Below are 18,280 nucleotides of genomic sequence, written 5' to 3'. Positions count from 1 at the left end.
CTTATCTTACCCAAAAACCTTGTATACATTACCAAATAAACAGCAATCCAGTTTCAAATGTTTCTCAACAGATCCAATTTCACCTCAGAAATTCAAAATTGGGGATAATGCATATGGAGTCCAATAGTAGGTGTGTGCTTTAATAATAACCACAGTAGTTATTCCTTCTGGAGTAGCCAACAACCTTTTCATCAGTCTCTATGCTGGGGTTTAAATCATCTGATTTCACCCCTCCCCTTTTTTGGATATTATCAGTCATTGGTGAGTATTGGAAACGCCCACGGAGCCTTGTCCCTTGTCATTTGATAATTGGAATATCTTATTTTTAACAGCCAAAAGGCTTTCTGGCTGTAGTTCTCTCATGGCAACACCGGGTGGCAGCAGACATACAACACAGCAATACACGCACAACATTTCTGAACATTTTTAAACAACTGAATTATTTTTATAAAATGATTATTTAATCAGACCATAACTATCTATATCAATTATTCATAATATTTGTTTTAGATAGGGTAGGGTTTGATGAATTTTCTGATCATTTCTAGATCAAACTCCATTATATTATATTACCAATTTATAATGCTAACAGTTACAGATTAGTATGATTTATACATCTAATATGGTATTCATGCATATACAGCATGTTTCATATTTCTGTGCATTTCTTCCTGGATATCTGAATCTTGTCTGAATAGATCTGAAATAAAAATAAGTGTCATTAATTATTTCTTTCCAGGTCCACAAATATTTATTTATATTCTTAAAAACACAGAGGTTAAGATATTCATGCTTTCAAAATATACATATATATATATATATATATATCATATCCATTAAAATATATACAGTTGTTTTGAAATCATAATGTAAGCCATGTGCCTTCACTGTATGCTGTCCTCCCCTAGACACAATGTCTCTTATTCACCACATCTTCTATATTCCAGGGTTAGTAACCACACAGCATGAGCCACTCAAACAAATCTGTGCTAATTATCAGTCCCTTTTGAAGAATGTTTGCATCTTTCACATCTCTTCAGACGGATCGGCATCTCCATTGGAGGAAGCCCATATATGGGCATGTATTCTGATCTAGGTATCAGAATGCTGTCTTTTAACATTGGTTCCCAGGCAATCACACAGATGGTTTCTGAAATTGTGTTAATTTTCAGTTCCTTGTGTTTATACAATTGCATAATTTAGCATATTGAGTGTGGGAGATCTCTTAGAAACAATCCTTTGTTCTACAAACAATGTGCACATCCACAGACTTATTAAATAAAGACAAATATACTTCTATATATTATTTAATAATATTTCAAATACCTTGACACTATTTAGTGTGTGTGTTTCTGCATGTTTAAGTGTATGCTATGTATTGTGTGTATCTGCATGCATACGTGTAAGCTATGTAGTGTGAGTGTGTATCTGCATGTTTAAGTGCATGCTATGTAGTGTGTGTGTGGGTATATGCATGTATAAGTGTATGCTATGTAGTGTGTGTGTGTGTGTCTGCATGTGTAAGTGTATGCTATGTAGTGTGTGTATCTGCAGGTGTAAGTGTATGCTATGTAGTGTGTGTATCTGCATGTGTAAGTCTATGCTATGTAGTGTATGTATCTGCATGTGTAAGTGTATGCTATGTAGTTTGTGTGTGTATATCCGCATGTGTAAGTGTTAAATTCCCCCAACTGTCCCTTTAAGACACAGGGTAATTAGTTAAATAACGTCAACTGTCCCTTTAAGACACAGGGTAATTGGTTAAATTCCCCCAACTGTCCCTTTAAGACACAGGGTAATCAGTTAAATTCCCCCAACTGTCCCTTTAAAACACAGGATAATAAGTAAAATCAACCAACTGACCCTTTAAGACACAGCTTAATCAGTTAAATTCCCCAACTGTCCCTTTAAGACACAGGGCAATCAGTTAAATTCCCCCAACTGTCCCTTTAAGACACAGGGTAATCAGTTAAATTACCTCAACTGTCCCTTTAAGATACAGGGTAATTGGTTAAATTACCTCAACTGTCCCTTTAAGACACAGGGTAATCAGTTAAATTCCCCCAACTGTCCCTTTAAGACACAGGGTAATCAGTTAAATTACCTCAACTGTCCCTTTAAGATACAGGGTAATTGGTTAAATTACCTCAACTGTCCCTTTAAGACACAGGGTAATCCGTTTAATTCCCCCAACTGTCCCTTTAAGACACAGGGTAATCAGTTAAATTACCTCAACTGTCCCTTTAAGATACAGGGTAATTGGTTAAATTACCTCAACTGTCCCTTTAAGACACAGGGTAATCCGTTTAATTCCCCCAACTGTCCCTTTAAGACACAGGGTAATCAGTTAAATTCCCCCAACTGTCCCTTTAAGACACAGGGTAAACCGGTAAATTAACCCAACTGTCCCTTTAAGACACAGGGTAAACCGGTAAATTAACCCAACTGTCCCTTTAAGACACAAGGTAAACAGTAAAACTTCACATCAATTCCCCTTTAAGACACAGGGTAAACAGTAAAATTAACCCAGCTGTCCCTTTAAGACACAAGGTGAACAGTAAAACTTCACACCAATGCCCCTTTAAGACACAGGGTAATCAGTTAAATTACCCCCAACTGCCCCTTTAAGGCACAGGATAATCATTAAAAAAAATAGTGTGTCACATACTGAAACATCCAGAGCAGATACTCCAAAGAGTGTCACATACTAAAAGATCCAGTGCAGAGACTCCAAAGAGCGTGTCACATACTAAAAATTCCAGAGCAGAGACTCCAAAGAGTGTGTCAAATACTAAAACATGCAGATTAGAGACTTCAAAGAGTGTGTCACATGTTGAAACATGCAGATCAGAGACTCCAAAGAGTGTGTCACATACTTAAACATCCAGCGCACAGACCCCAAACTGTGTGTCACACACTGAAACATCAAGCGCACAGACCCCAAGCAGTGTGTCACATACTGGAACATCCAAATAGTGTGTCACATACTGAAAGATCCAAAGCACAGACTCCAAATAGTGTGTCACATACTGAAACATCCAAAGCACAGACCCCCTAACAGTGTGTCACATACTAAAACATCCAGAGCAGAGACTCCAAAGAGTGTGTCACATACTGAACCAGCGAGAGCACAGACACTAAAGAGTGTGTCACATACTAAAACATCTAGAGCAGAGACTCCAAACAGTGTGTCACATAGTGAAACATGCAGAGCACAGAGCCCATAAAGTGTGTCTCATAACGAAATATTGTGAGCAATAACATCCACCCCACCCGCCCCTTTAAGACAGAGGGATATGAGTAAAACAAAAACACCTACCCCTTTAAGACACGCAGTTTGAGGGCATATAATAGTATGAATATCTGATAAAATCCACCCCTTTAAGAATAAAACACTTTATTGGATATGAAACATATGGCTGTCACGCATGGGCAGTTTGAGGGATAGGAATATCGGACAAAATCCCCTCTGCTTCTACTGAGCATGCGTGGGGTTGAGTTGCCTCTTTATGAGGTAAATGTCTGTCCCTTCAGAATTTGCTACCAGTAGCTCTGTGCATGCCTAATTGCATTCCATACATTAATTTCAGTCAGCTGTGGAATGCAATTACCTCATACTGAGCATGCTCAGTTAGAGGGTAGCAAAATCCTACGGGGGTGAAAATCAGATAGAACACCGTCGTTTAGATGAGGTTGGGCCTCTTGCGCATGCGCATTGAGCACCACACCTCCAGCAGCTGACTCACGTGATCTAAAGCAGGGGTCACAAACCTTTCGGATCTCAGGGAACACTAAACTCACAATATTGAATCCAGTGGACCACTAACATGATTTTTTTTTTTTTTTTTTTTTATGTACAAACCTCTATAATGTGTGTGTGTGTGTATATATATATATATATATATATACACAGAGATTGGTGTATGTGCACTCTCACCAACTCTTGCAGCTGTCAGGGTGCTTTAAGGTAATTTGTAGAAATGCAAAAAAGGAAGCACTCACTGATCCTTCTCCAACTGTGGCAAACAAATTTAATGTAGACACACAGGCCTAGATTTGGAGTTCGGCGGTAGCCGTCAAAACCAGCGTTAGAGGCTCCTAACGCTGGTTTTGGCCGCCCGCTGGTATTTGGAGTCAGTGATTAAAGGGTCTAACGCTCACTTTTCAGCCGCGACTTTTCCATACCGCAGATCCCCCTACGCCATTTGCGTAGCCTATCTTTTCAATGGGATCTTTCTAACGCTGGTATTTAGAGTCGTTTCTGAAGTGAGCGTTAGAGCTCTAACGACAAAATTCCAGCCGCCTGAAAATAGCAGGAGTTAAGAGCTTTCTGGCTAACGCCGGTTCATAAAGCTCTTAACTACTGTACCCTAAAGTACACTAACACCCATAAACTACCTATGTACCCCTAAACCGAGCTCCCCCCACATCGCCGCCACTCGATTAAAATTTTTAACCCCTAATCTGCCGACCGCCACCTACGTTATACTTATGTACCCCTAATCTGCTGCCCCTAACCCCGCCGACCCCTGTATTACATTTATTAACCCCTAACCTGCCCCCCACAACGTCGCCGCCAGCTACTTAAAATAATTAACCCCTAATCTTCCGACCGCAAAGCGCCGCCACCTACGTTATCCCTATGTACCCCTAATCTGCTACCCCTAACACCACCGACCCCTATATTATATTTATTAACCCCTAATCTGCCCCCTCAACGTCGCCGACACCTGCCTACACTTATTAACCCCTAATCTGCCGAGCGGACCGCACCGCTACTATAATAAAGTTATTAACCCCTAACCCGCCTCACTAACCCTATCATAAATAGTATTAACCCCTAATCTGCCCTCCCTAACATCGCCGACACCTACCTTCAATTATTAACCCCTAATCTGCCGAGCGGACCTCACCGCTATTCTAATAAATGTATTAACCCCTAAAGCTAAGTCTAACCCTAACACTAACACCCCCCTAAGTTAAATATAATTTACATCTAACGAAATTAATTAACTCTTATTAAATAACTTATTCCTATTTAAAGCTAAATACTTACCTGTAAAATAAATCCTAATATAGCTACAATATAAATTATAATTATATTATAGCTATTTTAGGATTAATATTTATTTTACAGGCAACTTTTTAATTATTTTAACCAGGTACAATAGCTATTAAATAGTTAAGAACTATTTAATAGTTACCTAGTTAAAATAATAACAAATTTACCTGTAAAATAAATCCTAACCTAAGATATAATTAAACCTAACACTACCCTATCAATAAATTAATTAAATAAACTACCTACAATTACCTACAATTAACCTAACACTACACTATCAATAAATTAATTAAACACAATTCCTACAAATAAATACAATTAACTAAACTAGCTAAAGTACAAAAAATAAAAAAGAACTAAGTTACAAAAAATAATAAAATATTTACAAACATAAGAAAAATATTACAACAATTTTAAACTAATTACACCTACTCTAAGCCCCCTAATAAAATAACAAAGCCCCCCAAAATAAAAAATTCCCTACCCTATTCTAAATTAAAAAAGTTACAAGCTCTTTTACCTTACCAGCCCTGAACAGGGCCCTTTGCGGGGCATGCCCCAAGGATTTCAGCTCTTTTGCCTGTAAAAAAAAACATACCATACCCCCCCCCCAACATTACAACCCACCACCCACATACCCCTAATCTAACCCAAACCCCCCTTAAATAAACCTAACACTAAGCCCCTGAAGATCTTCCTACCTTGTCTTCACCATACCAGGTTCACCGATCCGTCCTGGCTCCAACATCTTCATCCAACCCAAGCGGGGGTTGGCGATCCATCATCCGGTGCTGAAGAGGTCCAGAAGAGGCTCCAAAGTCTTCCTCCTATCCAGCAAGAAGAGGACATCCGGACCGGCAAACATCTTCTCCAAGCGGCATCTTCAATCTTCTTCCATCCGGTGCGGAGCGGGTCCATCTTGAAGCAGGCGACGCGGATCCATCCTCTTCTTCCGTTGTCTCCCGACGAATGACGGTTCCTTTAAGGGACGTCATCCAAGATGGCGTCCCTCGAATTCCGATTGGCTGATAGGATTCTATCAGCCAATCGGAATTAAGGTAGGAATATTCTGATTGGCTGATGGAATCAGCCAATCAGAATCAAGTTCAATCCGATTGGCTGATCCAATCAGCCAATCAGATTGAGCTCGCATTCTATTGGCTGTTCCGATCAGCCAATAGAATGCGAGCTCAATCTGATTGGCTGATTGGATCAGCCAATCGGATTGAACTTGATTCTGATTGGCTGATTCCATCAGCCAATCAGAAAATTGGCCCTGTTCAGGGCTGGTAAGGTAAAAGAGCTTGTAACTTTTTTAATTTAGAATAGGGTAGGGAATTTTTTATTTTGGGGGGCTTTGTTATTTTATTAGGGGGCTTAGAGTAGGTGTAATTAGTTTAAAATTGTTGTAATATTTTTCTTATGTTTGTAAATATTTTATTATTTTTTGTAACTTAGTTCTTTTTTATTGTTTGTACTTTAGCTAGTTTAGTTAATTGTATTTATTTGTAGGAATTGTGTTTAATTAATTTATTGATAGTGTAGTGTTAGGTTAATTGTAGGTAATTGTAGGTAGTTTATTTAATTAATTTATTGATAGGGTAGTGTTAGGTTTAATTATATCTTAGGTTAGGATTTATTTTACAGGTAAATTTGGTATTATTTTAACTAGGTAACTATTAAATAGTTCTTAACTATTTAATAGCTATTGTACCTGGTTAAAATAATTAAAAAGTTGCCTGTAAAATAAATATTAATCCTAAAATAGCTACAATGTAATTATAATTTATATTGTAGCTATATTAGGATTTATTTTACAGGTAAGTATTTAGCTTTAAATAGGAATCATTTATTTAATAAGAGTTAATTAATTTCGTTAGATGTAAATTATATTTAACTTAGGGGGGTGTTAGTATTAGGGTTAGACTTAGCTTTAGGGGTTAATACATTTATTATAGTAGCGGTGAGGTCCGCTCGGCAGATTAGGGGTTAATAATTGAAGGTAGGTGTCGGCGATGTTAGGGAGGGCAGATTAGGGGTTAATACTATTTATGATAGGGTTAGTGAGGCGGATTAGGGGTTAATAACTTTATTATAGTAGCGCTCAGGTCCGCTCGGCAGATTAGGAGTTAATAAGTGTAGGCAGGTGTCGGCGACGTTGAGGGGGGCAGATTAGGGGTTAATAAATATAATATAGGGGTCGGCGATGTTAGGGCAGCAGATTAGGGGTACATAGGGATAACGTAGGTTGCGGCGGTTTACGGAGCGGCAGATTAGGGGTTAAAAAAAATATGCAGGTGTCAGCGATAGCGGGGGCGGCAGATTAGGGGTTAATAAGTGTAAGGTTAGGGGTGTTTAGACTCGGGGTACATGTTAGAGTGTTAGGTGCAGACGTAGGAAGTGTTTCCCCATAGGAAACAATGGGGCTGCGTTAGGAGCTGAACGCTGCTTTTTTGCAGGTGTTAGGTTTTTTTTCAGCTCAAACAGCCCCATTGTTTCCTATGGGAGAATCGTGCACGAGCACGTTTTTGAGGCCGGCCGCGTCCGTAAGCAACTCTGGTATCGAGAGTTGCATTTGCGGTAAAAATGCTCTACGCTCCTTTTTTGGAGCCTAACGCAGCATTTGATTAAACTCTCGATACCAGAGTTAAATTTATGGTGCGGCCAGAAAAAAGCCAGCGGAGCGTTAACAGCCCTTTTACCGCCAAACTCCAAATCTAGGCCACAGTGATTTAAGTCCATTTGAAGGAATTAGGAAAACTACTACAAAAAGAGACAGGTAAAGGGAAGAAAATAAATGAAATATAAGAGATTTTTATTTTTTGTATTTTATTTTGTATATACAGTACTTTAATTCCACTATTTCAAGCCAAGACTATACCAACCTCTGCTGACTTTAGAATTGAAGCAGCGCCGGGCGAGTTAAAAATACAATCTAGCAACGCAAGTTACACAGTACTACTCAATGTGCGTAGGGAGATTGTAATTTAACTCCTCCTCTGTCGGTTTTTACTGATGTGCAGCCAGGCACTGTAGGGAAATGCAGCGCGATGGGGGTGACACCATTAGAGGAGATTAATTCCTGCTTGATGTTGTCAAGGACCATCAACATCTTCTCGTAGACCACTGGTTGGCGACCGCTGATCTAAAGTGACGTGGTATACACATTCCTAGGCGGTATACCAGTTTCTTTACAACACCAGTATTTTCTTCCGAGAAAGGTGGCAACCCTACTTCTCAGTGCTAGTGAAAGTGCTAATATATATTGTGTAGCTTTATGTATATAGTGCAGCTTTATGTATATAATGTATCTTTATGTATGTAGTGTAGCTTTATGTATATTGTGTAGCTTTATGTATATAGTGTAGCTTTATGTATATAGTGTAGCTGTATGTATATAGTGTAGCTGTAATGTATATAGTGTAGCTTTATGTATATAGTGTAGCTGTATGTATATAGTGTAGCTCAGCTGTATGTATATAGTGTAGCTTTATGTATATTGTGTAGCTTTATGTATATAGTGTAACTTTATGTATATAGTGTAGCTGTAATGTATATTGTGTAGCTTTATGTATATAGTGTAACTTTATGTATATAGTGTAGCTGTAATGTATATAGTGTAGCTTTATGTATATAGTGTAACTTTATGTATATAGTGTAGCTGTAATGTATATTGTGTAGCTTTATGTATATAGTGTAGCTTTGTGTGTATTGTGTAGCTTTATGTGTATTGTGTAGCTTTATGTATATAGTGTAGCTTTATGTATATAGTGTAGCTTTATGTATATAGCGTAGCTGTAATGTATATAGTGTAGCTGTAATGTATATAGTGTAGCTGTATGTATATAGTGTAGCTGTATGTATATAGTGTAGCTTTATGTATATAGTGTAACTTTATGTATATAGTGTAGCTTTATGTATATAGTGTAGCTTTATGTGTATTGTGTAGCTTTATGTATATAGTGTAGCTTTATGTATATAGCGTAGCTGTAATGTATATAGTGTAGCTGTAATGTATATAGTGTAGCTGTATGTATATAGTGTAGCTGTATGTATATAGTGTAGCTTTATGTATATAGTGTAACTTTATGTATATAGTGTAGCTTTATGTATATAGTGTAGCTGTATGTATATAGTGTAGCTGTAATGTATATAGTGTAGCTTTATGTATATAGTGTAGCTTTATGTATATAGTGTAGCTGTAATGTATATAGTGTAGCTGTAATGTATATAGTGTAGCTGTATGTATATAGTGTAGCTGTAATGTATATAGTGTAGCTTTATGTATATAGTGTAGCTTTATGTATATAGTGTAGCTTTATGTGTATTGTGTAGCTTTATGTGTATTGTGTAGCTTTATGTATATAGTGTAGCTGTATGTATATAGTGTAGCTTTATGTATATAGTGTAGCTGTAATGTATATAGTGTAGCTTTATGTATATAGTGTAGCTGTAATGTATATAGTGTAGCTGTAATGTATATAGTGTAACTATATGTATATAGTGTAGCTTTATGTATATTGTGTAGCTTTATGTATATAGTGTAGCTGTAATGTATATAGTGTAGCTGTATGTATATAGTGTAGCTTTATGTATATTGTGTAGCTGTAATGTATATAGTGTAGCTGTAATGTATATAGTGTAGCTGTATGTATATAGTGTAGCTTTATGTATATAGTGTAGCTGTAATGTATATAGTGTAGCTTTATGTATATAGTGTAGCTTTATGTATATATTGTAGCTGTAATGTATATAGTGTAGCTTTATGTATATAGTGTAGCTGTAATGTATATAGTGTAGCTTTATGTATATAGTGTAGCTGTAATGCACTAGTAGAGGATATGACAGTGACAATGTGCTCAGTTACTAATTTTATGAATTTGCAGCATTTAAACAAGTTAAAAAGCATCCAATTTGTCTTTGAAATGGTTGAATATTTTCTTTTGTATGATTGGCTGCTGCTTAACATGTGACTTCTCTGCTCTTTGTTCCCCTTCCATTTATTTCCTGTGCTGCTGGGTGAGTGAGTCAGGCTGTGTGGATTGTGTGATAAAACGTTTTAGTGACTTTCTAGTATTCTTAAAAAGTTTATAATTATTATAAATGTTGTTATCTTAATGCATGTTACTCATTTGCTTGTGCCAGGCAATGGGATACTAAGTGCTGTTGAACTTGTTGTATTAGTGAAGGGTTAATACACACTGTGCTGCTCTCTGTGCCAGTGAAGGGTTAATACACAATGTGCAACTCTGTGCTAGTGAAGGGTTAATACACACTGTGCAGCTCTCTGTGCCAGTGAAGGGTTAATACACACTGTGCTGCTCTCTGTGCTAGTGAAGGGTTAATACACACTGTGCAGCTCTCTGTGCCAGTGAAGGGTTAATACACACTGTGCTGCTCTCTGTGCTAGTGAAGGGTTAATACACACTGTGCAGCTGTCTGCTAGTAAAGGGTTAATACACACTGTGCAGCTCTCTGTGCTAGTGAAGGGTTAATACACACTGTGCAGCTCTCTGTGCTATTGAAGGGTTAATACACACTGTGCAGCTCTCTGTGCTAGTGAAGGGTTAATACACACTGTGCAGCTCTCTGTGCTAGTGAAGGGTTGATACACACTGTGCAGCTCTCTGTGCTAGTGAAGGGTTAATACACACTGTGCTGCTCTCTGTGCTAGTGAAGGGTTAATACACACTGTGCTGCTCTCTGTGCTAGTGAAGGGTTAATACACACTGTGCTGCTCTCTGTGCTAGTGAAGGGTTAATGCACTCTGTGCTGTTCCCTGTGATAGTGAAGGGTTAATACACATTGTGCTGCTCTCTGTGCTAGTGAAGGGTTAATACACACTGTGCTGCTCTCTGTGCTAGTGAAGGGTTAATACACACTGTGCTGCTCTCTGTGCTAGTGAAGGGTTAATACACACTGCTGCTCTGTGCTAGTGAAGGGTTAATACACACTGCTGCTCTGTGCTAGTGAAGGGTTAATACACACTGTGCTGTTCTCTGTGCTAGTGAAGGGTTAATACACACTGTGCTGTTCTCTGTGCTAGTGAAGGGTTAATACACACTGTGATGCTTTCTGTGCTAGTGAAGGGTTAATACACACTGTGCTGCTCTCTGTGCCAGTGAAGGGTTAATACACACAGAAGCACAACTGTATCACAAGTTATGTTTATGAGTTAGTCATTTACAGCAGCTACACACAGGGCAGGGGAATAAGATAAAACGTTATATAAATCAGTATTAGACACTGAGTATCATGTAATGTGTATAATGTGCAGCTCACGTGTCATCACAAAGGTGTAGTTTATTCATTTGTAAACCAGACAACAGCTAAAGTGTTCTATCTATACTATAATCGCATTTGTAACACGTCCGTCGCCAGTTGCGCACGCAACTGTGTGTGATAAAACGTTTTAGTGACTTTCTGGTCTTCTTAAAAACTTTATATATTGTTATAATTGTTGTTCTTTTAATGCATGTTACTCGTCTGCTTGTGCCAGGCAATGGGATAGCAAGTGCTGTTCTTCTCTTGGTGTTAGTGAAGGGTTAATACACACTGCTGCTCTTTGTGCTAGTGAAGGGTTAATACACACTGGGCTGCTCTCTGTGCTAGTGAAGGGTTAATACACACTACTGTGCTGCTCTGTGCTAGTGAAGGGGGTTATACACTGTGCTGCTCTTTGTGCTAGTTAAGGGGTTAATACACACTGTGCTACTCTGTGCTAGTGAAGGGTTAATACACACTGCCGCTCTCTATGCTAGTGAAGGGTTAATACAAAGTGCAGCTCTTCTCAGTGCCAGTGAAAGTGCTACTATATATTGTGTAGCTTTATGTATATAGTGTAGCTGTAATGCACTAGTAGAGGATATGACAGTGACAATGGGCTCAGTAACTAATTTTATGAATTTACAGCATTTAAACAAGTTAAAAATCATCCAATTTGTCTTTGAAATGGTTGCTTATTTTATTTGTCTGATTGGCTGCTGCTTAACATGTGACTTCTCAGCGTGTATTCTGGAAGCTTTAGTTTAGTATTGAACTGAGTTTTGTTCCCCTCCCATTTACTTCCTGTGTTGCTGTGCGAGTGAATCAGGCTGTGTGTGTATTGTGTGATAAAATGTTTTAGTCACTTTCTGGTACAGTATTCTTAAAAAGTTTATAATTATTATAAATGTTGTTATCTTAATGCATGTTACTCATTTGCTTGTGCCAGGCAATGGGATACTAAGTGCTGTTGAACTTGTTGTATTAGTGAAGGGTTAATACACACTGTGCAGCTCTCGGTGCTAGTGAAGGGTTAATACACACTGTGCAACTCTCTGTGCTAGTAAAGGGTTAATACACACTGTGCAGCTCTCTGTGCTAGTGAAGGGTTAATACACACTGTGCAACTCTCTGTGCTAGTAAAGGGTTAATACTAGTGATGCACCGAAATGAAAATTCTGGACCGAAACCGAATCCGAAAATCCAGGATGCACTTGGCCGAAAACCGAAACTGATACCGAAAATGTATTTTTTCAAATTAATTTTTTTTTTTTTTTGCATAATTAGAGCCAATAAAAAAGCCCACCCTTTTATTGAAAGTAACACACTAAAATTGGATAAAAATAGCTTAAAACAATAATATGCTACACAATAATTTTACCAAGAAAAAAAAAACAGGCAAAAAATAATGCCATTTTCGGCCAAAATGTTTCTGCAACCAAAATTTTGGTGCATCCCTACTTAAAACAATTATAAATATCAATATACTGTATTATTCTTCATTTAGTTCTATGTAACAGAATCATATTTAACAGTTTTTTTTACCAATTATCCAAATAAAGTATAGTCCTAGAAAACTCATTATATGCAGAACAGTAAGTCAAGTAATAAACTTAAACAGCAGCTCTAGGCTAGCATCAAATTTGAAACATGCTACACAATAATTTTATCGAAAATAACAGGCAAAAAACCCGAAAACCGAAATAGCCAAAAATGCAATTTTCGGCCGAAACTTTCTGCGGCCGAAATTTCGGTGCATCCCTAGTTAATACACACTGTGCAGCTCTCTGTGCTAGTGAAGGGTTAATACACACTGTGCAACTCTCTGTGCTAGTGAATGGTTAATACACACTGTGCTGCTCTCTGTGCTAGTGAAGGGTTAATACACACTGTGCTGCTCTCTGTGCTAGTGAATGGTTAATACACACTGTGCTGCTCTCTGTGCTAGTGAAGGGTTAATACACACTGTGCTGCTCTCTGTGCTAGTGAAGGGTTAATACACACTGTGCTGCTCTCTGTGCTAGTGAAGGGTTAATGCACTCTGTGCTGTTCCCTGTGCTAGTGAAGGGTTAATACACACTGTGCTGCTCTCTGTGCTAGTGAAGGGTTAATACACACTGTGCTGCTCTCTGTGCTAGTGAAGGGTTAATGCACTCTGTGCTGTTCCCTGTGCTAGTGAAGGGTTAATACACATTGTGCTGCTCTCTGTGCTAGGGAAGGGTTAATACACACTGTGCTGCTCTCTGTGCTAGTGAAGGGTTAATACACACTGCTGCTCTGTGCTAGTGAAGAGTTAATACACTGTGCAGCTCTGTGCTAGTGAAGGGTTAATACACACTGTGCTGCTTTCTGTGCTAGTGAAAGGTTAATACACACTGTGTCTGCTCTCTGTGCCAGTGAAGGGTTAATACACACAGAAGCACAACTGTATCACAAGTTATGTTTATGAGTTAGTCATTTACAGCAGCTACACACAGGGCAGGGGAATAAGATAAAACGTTATATAAATCAGTATTAGACACTGAGTATCATGTAATGTGTATAATGTGCAGCTCACGTGTCATCACACAGGTGTAGTTTATTCATTTGTAAACCAGACAACAGCTAAAGTGTTCTATCTATACTATAATCGCATTTGTAACACGTCCGTCGCCAGTTGCACACGCAACTGTGTGTGATAAAACGTTTTAGTGACTTTCTGGTCTTCTTAAAAACTTTATATATTGTTATAATTGTTGTTCTTTTAATGCATGTTACTCGTCTGCTTGTGCCAGGCAATGGGATAGCAAGTGCTATTCTTCTCTTGGTGTTAGTGAAGGGTTAATACACACTGTGCTGCTCTTTGTGCTAGTGAAGGGTTAATACACACTGGGCTGCTCTCTGTGCTAGTGAAGGGTTAATACACACTACTGTGCTAGTGAAGGGGGTTATACACTGTGCTGCTCTTTGTGCTAGTTAAGTGGTTAATACACACTGTGCTAGTGAAGGGTTAATGCACACTGCCGCTCTCTATGCTAGTGAAGTGTTAATACAAAGTGCAGCTCTTCTCAGTGCCAGTGAAAGTGCTACTATATATTGTGTAGCTTTATGTATATAGTGTAGCTGTAATGCACTAGTAGAGGATATGACAGTGACAATGGGCTCAGTAACTAATTTTATGAATTTACAGCATTTAAACAAGTTAAAAATCATCCAATTTGTCTTTGAAATGGTTGCTTATTTTATTTGTCTGATTGGCTGCTGCTTAACATGTGACTTCTCTGCATGTATTCTGGAAGCTTTAGTTTAGTATTGAACTGAGTTTTGTTCCCTCCCATTTACTTCCTGTGCAGCTGCTGCTGTGCGAGTGAATCAGGCTGTGTGTGTATTGTGTGATAAAATGTTTTAGTCACTTTCTAGTCTTCTTAAAAAGTTTATAATTGTTATAAACGTTGTTCTTTTAATGCATGTTACTCATCTACTTGTGCCAGGCAATGGGATACTAAGTGTTGTTCAACTCTTTGTGAAGGGCTAATGCACACTGTGCAGCTCTCTGGGCTAGTGAAGGGTTAATAGACACTGTGCTTCTATCTGTGCTAGTGAAGGGTTAATGCATACTGTGCAGCACTTTGTCTTTGTTAAGGGGTTATACACTGTGCAGACCTCTGTGCTAGTTAAGGGGTCAATACACACTGCTGCTCTCTGTGCTAGTGAAGGGTTAATACACACTGCTGCTCTCTGTGCTAGTGAAGGGTTAATACACACTATGCTGCACTCTGTGCTAGTGAAGGGTTAATACACACTGTGCTGCTCTCTGTGCTAGTGAAGGGTTAATACACACTGTGCTGCTCTCTGTGCTAGTGAAGGGGAGACAGCCATTGTTAAGGTTACCAACGACCTACTTACGGCAAAATCAAAAGGCCACTTCTCTCTGCTTATCCTCCTTGATCTGTCCGTAGCCTTTGACACTGTTGACCACCCTCTTTTGCTCCAAACCCTCCAATCCTTCGGCATCTGTGACACAGCCCTCTCGTGGCTCTCTTCCTACCTGTCAAACCGTACCTTTAGTGTAGCCTTCTCTGGGGCCTCCTCTGCCCCGTCACCACTTTCTGTTGGAGTACCGCAAGGCTCTGTCCTCGGTCCCCTTCTCTTCTCAATCTATACGTCATCAATAGGTTCCCTAATCTACTTCTCTGCACCAGACCTATCTCCTTCCTTGCTAACCCGTGTCACTAACTGTCTCTCTCACATCTCTAACTGGATGTCCTCTCACTACCTCAAGCTTAATCTCTCCAAAACTGATCTCCTTATTTTCCCCCCTTCTTCAAAACTCTCCACCCCCCCCCTCTCTATAACTGTTGACAACTCCATCATTACCCCTACCCCACATGCCCGATGTCTCAGATCTTTCCTTCACTCTTCACATTCAGTCATTGGCTAAAGCCTGTCGCTTCCACCTTAAATAAGAGAGAGAAAATAGAATCCAGAGCGTCTCACTAAAAAAAACACACTTTATTGTTTAAAAGATGTACCAGCGTGGGCTATACAACAATTACATTTGCACGGATGAAATCACATCAGTATACAAAAGAGAGTAGCACACATCCCGGCTAGGACGCGTTTCGGGTTTCCCCGTACTCACAGTTACCTAGGTGTGTGCCAATTAGCGCTATATCAGTGCTGCAGCAAATGGGTGTCACCTGCGATTGGAAAACTTAATACATAGTCTACGCTAGTGTTAACTCTATCCTAGCCGATCCTTCTATAGAGGTAACTTTAACTAGGAGAAAACTAGAATATCTTTCCTATATACCACAAGCAGTTTTCATTATATTGGAGGCAAGAGTTAGCTTAAGACTAGTGTAGCTACGAAACCCTCTCTGTGTATATAACTAGTCAAACCCAGAATAAGCAGCTATTATGTCTGACTGGGAGAAGGAAAGCATGGATATATATATATATCTGACCTATCCTACAGCTCTACATATATAAGTGAGCAAACGAACTAGACTATATTAATCATAATACACATATTACATATGCCGTCATTTTAGGGAACATCAGTTACTAAATAACTATAAGCTACATACATTTTAGCAAGCTTGCAAATAATTCAACAATATATATATATATATATATATATATATATATATATATATATATATATATATATATATATATATATATATATATATATATATGCAGTAAATAATTCATTATCAATACTTATATGAAAATTACACAATTATAATATTATTTATATATACATGGAGTGATTATCAAATAACAATAAAAAAAATAACATTAACATAGTTATCAGAAAATCTGATAAGGGCGGTAGCACAGTAGTCCTCCTAAAGGAAGACTATGTAAATTAAATCTTACGCCAATTGGAAGACCCCCAAACTTATTCCCTGATACGTAGGAATCCAACACAAGTTATACAAGAACAGATTAAATCTAAGGTTGATGAAGGTATGGAGAGAGGATACATTGATACAAAAACAGCTGAATTTCTCTGTGTATCCCATCCAAAGACACCAGCCTTTCATGTCTTTCCCAAGGTCCACAAAAGCCTTGATGATATTAGAGGAAGACCAATAGTATCAGGTATCGATTCTGTCCTTGAGCCTCTGTCAGAGTGGGTGGACTCTGTTTTGCAACCTATGGTTACCCAGCTGTGGAGCCACCTCAGATACAACACATTTGCTGAATTTAATAAAGGATTTGGACTGGCAAGATGACTTCAGCTGGGTAACCATAGACGTTGTATCCCTCTGTTCCTCCATCCCCCATATTTGGGGGCTACGGGCCATCGAATACTTCTTGACTCACGCTACACACTTTGAAAGTGAACAGATTTGTTTCTTTATTGACATTGTTCAATATTTGCTCAAACACAATTTCTTTGAGTTCGAAGGAAATTTCTATCTCCAGAGATGTGGGACAGCCATGGGGGCCAAATTTGCGCCCTCTTACGCCAACCTGTTTTTAGGTTGGTGGGAGGCGTCCCACATCTTTGGAGATAGAAATCCCTATAGGTCCTCTGTAGTCTTCTATAGAAGATTTATTGACGACCTCATACTGATTTGGAGGGGGTCCGAAGCAGAAGCAAACTCTTTCCTACAACATTTAAACACCAATGAAATGGGAATAAGGTTCACTATGGAGTGGAATAAACATACTATAGACTACTTAGACATAACTTTGATGACCGACATAGGCTCAAAAGAAATTAACACCAAGGTCTATAGAAAGCCTATAGCTAAGAACAGTCTCCTGCACTCCACCAGTAGCCATCCAAATAATATCTCGAGAGCAATAGCCAAAGGCCAATTCACTCACATGAAAAGAAATTGCTTGAGAGAAATTGACTACATGGAGGAGTGTAGTATACTGAGTGAACAGCTCGTAGAAAGAGGATATAGCAAAAGTGTTATTAACAATGCACAAAAGGAAGTAGACAAAATTCCAAGAGAAAGTTTATTGAAACAGTCAGACAAGCCCAGGGGAGTAAAAAGCAATTCCATAAAAGAGGGAGATATACCTAGAATAACGTTTGTGACGAGTTATAGTGACCAATATCACAATATCTGCAATATTATCAAAAAGCATCTCCCTATTTTATTAGCTGATAACTAAATTGAAAGATACAGTTGACAAAGGGTGCAGGTTTTCATATAGACGTAGTCTAACGTTAGGCAATATATTGTCTCCAACAGTACTGCCTAAACCCCAAGCCACCAGTAGTTGGCTAAAACATAAATGTACATATAGATGTTGCAGTAACAGATGTAAAGCCTGTGACCATGTGTTGCCCTCTAATTACTTTGAATCTTTTGTCACAGGAGATAGGTATGAGATTTCCCAATGTATCAATTGCAGCATGGGATATGTCATTTATCTTATCTCCTGTGTCAAATGTATGCTACAATACATAGGCCTCAAAACCAGAGAGGTGAGGTCACGTATACG

This window comes from Bombina bombina, chromosome 5 (assembly GCF_027579735.1).
Source record: "Bombina bombina isolate aBomBom1 chromosome 5, aBomBom1.pri, whole genome shotgun sequence".
In the NCBI taxonomy this organism is placed as follows: domain Eukaryota; kingdom Metazoa; phylum Chordata; class Amphibia; order Anura; family Bombinatoridae; genus Bombina; species Bombina bombina.
This window is presented reverse-complemented; position numbering follows the sequence as displayed.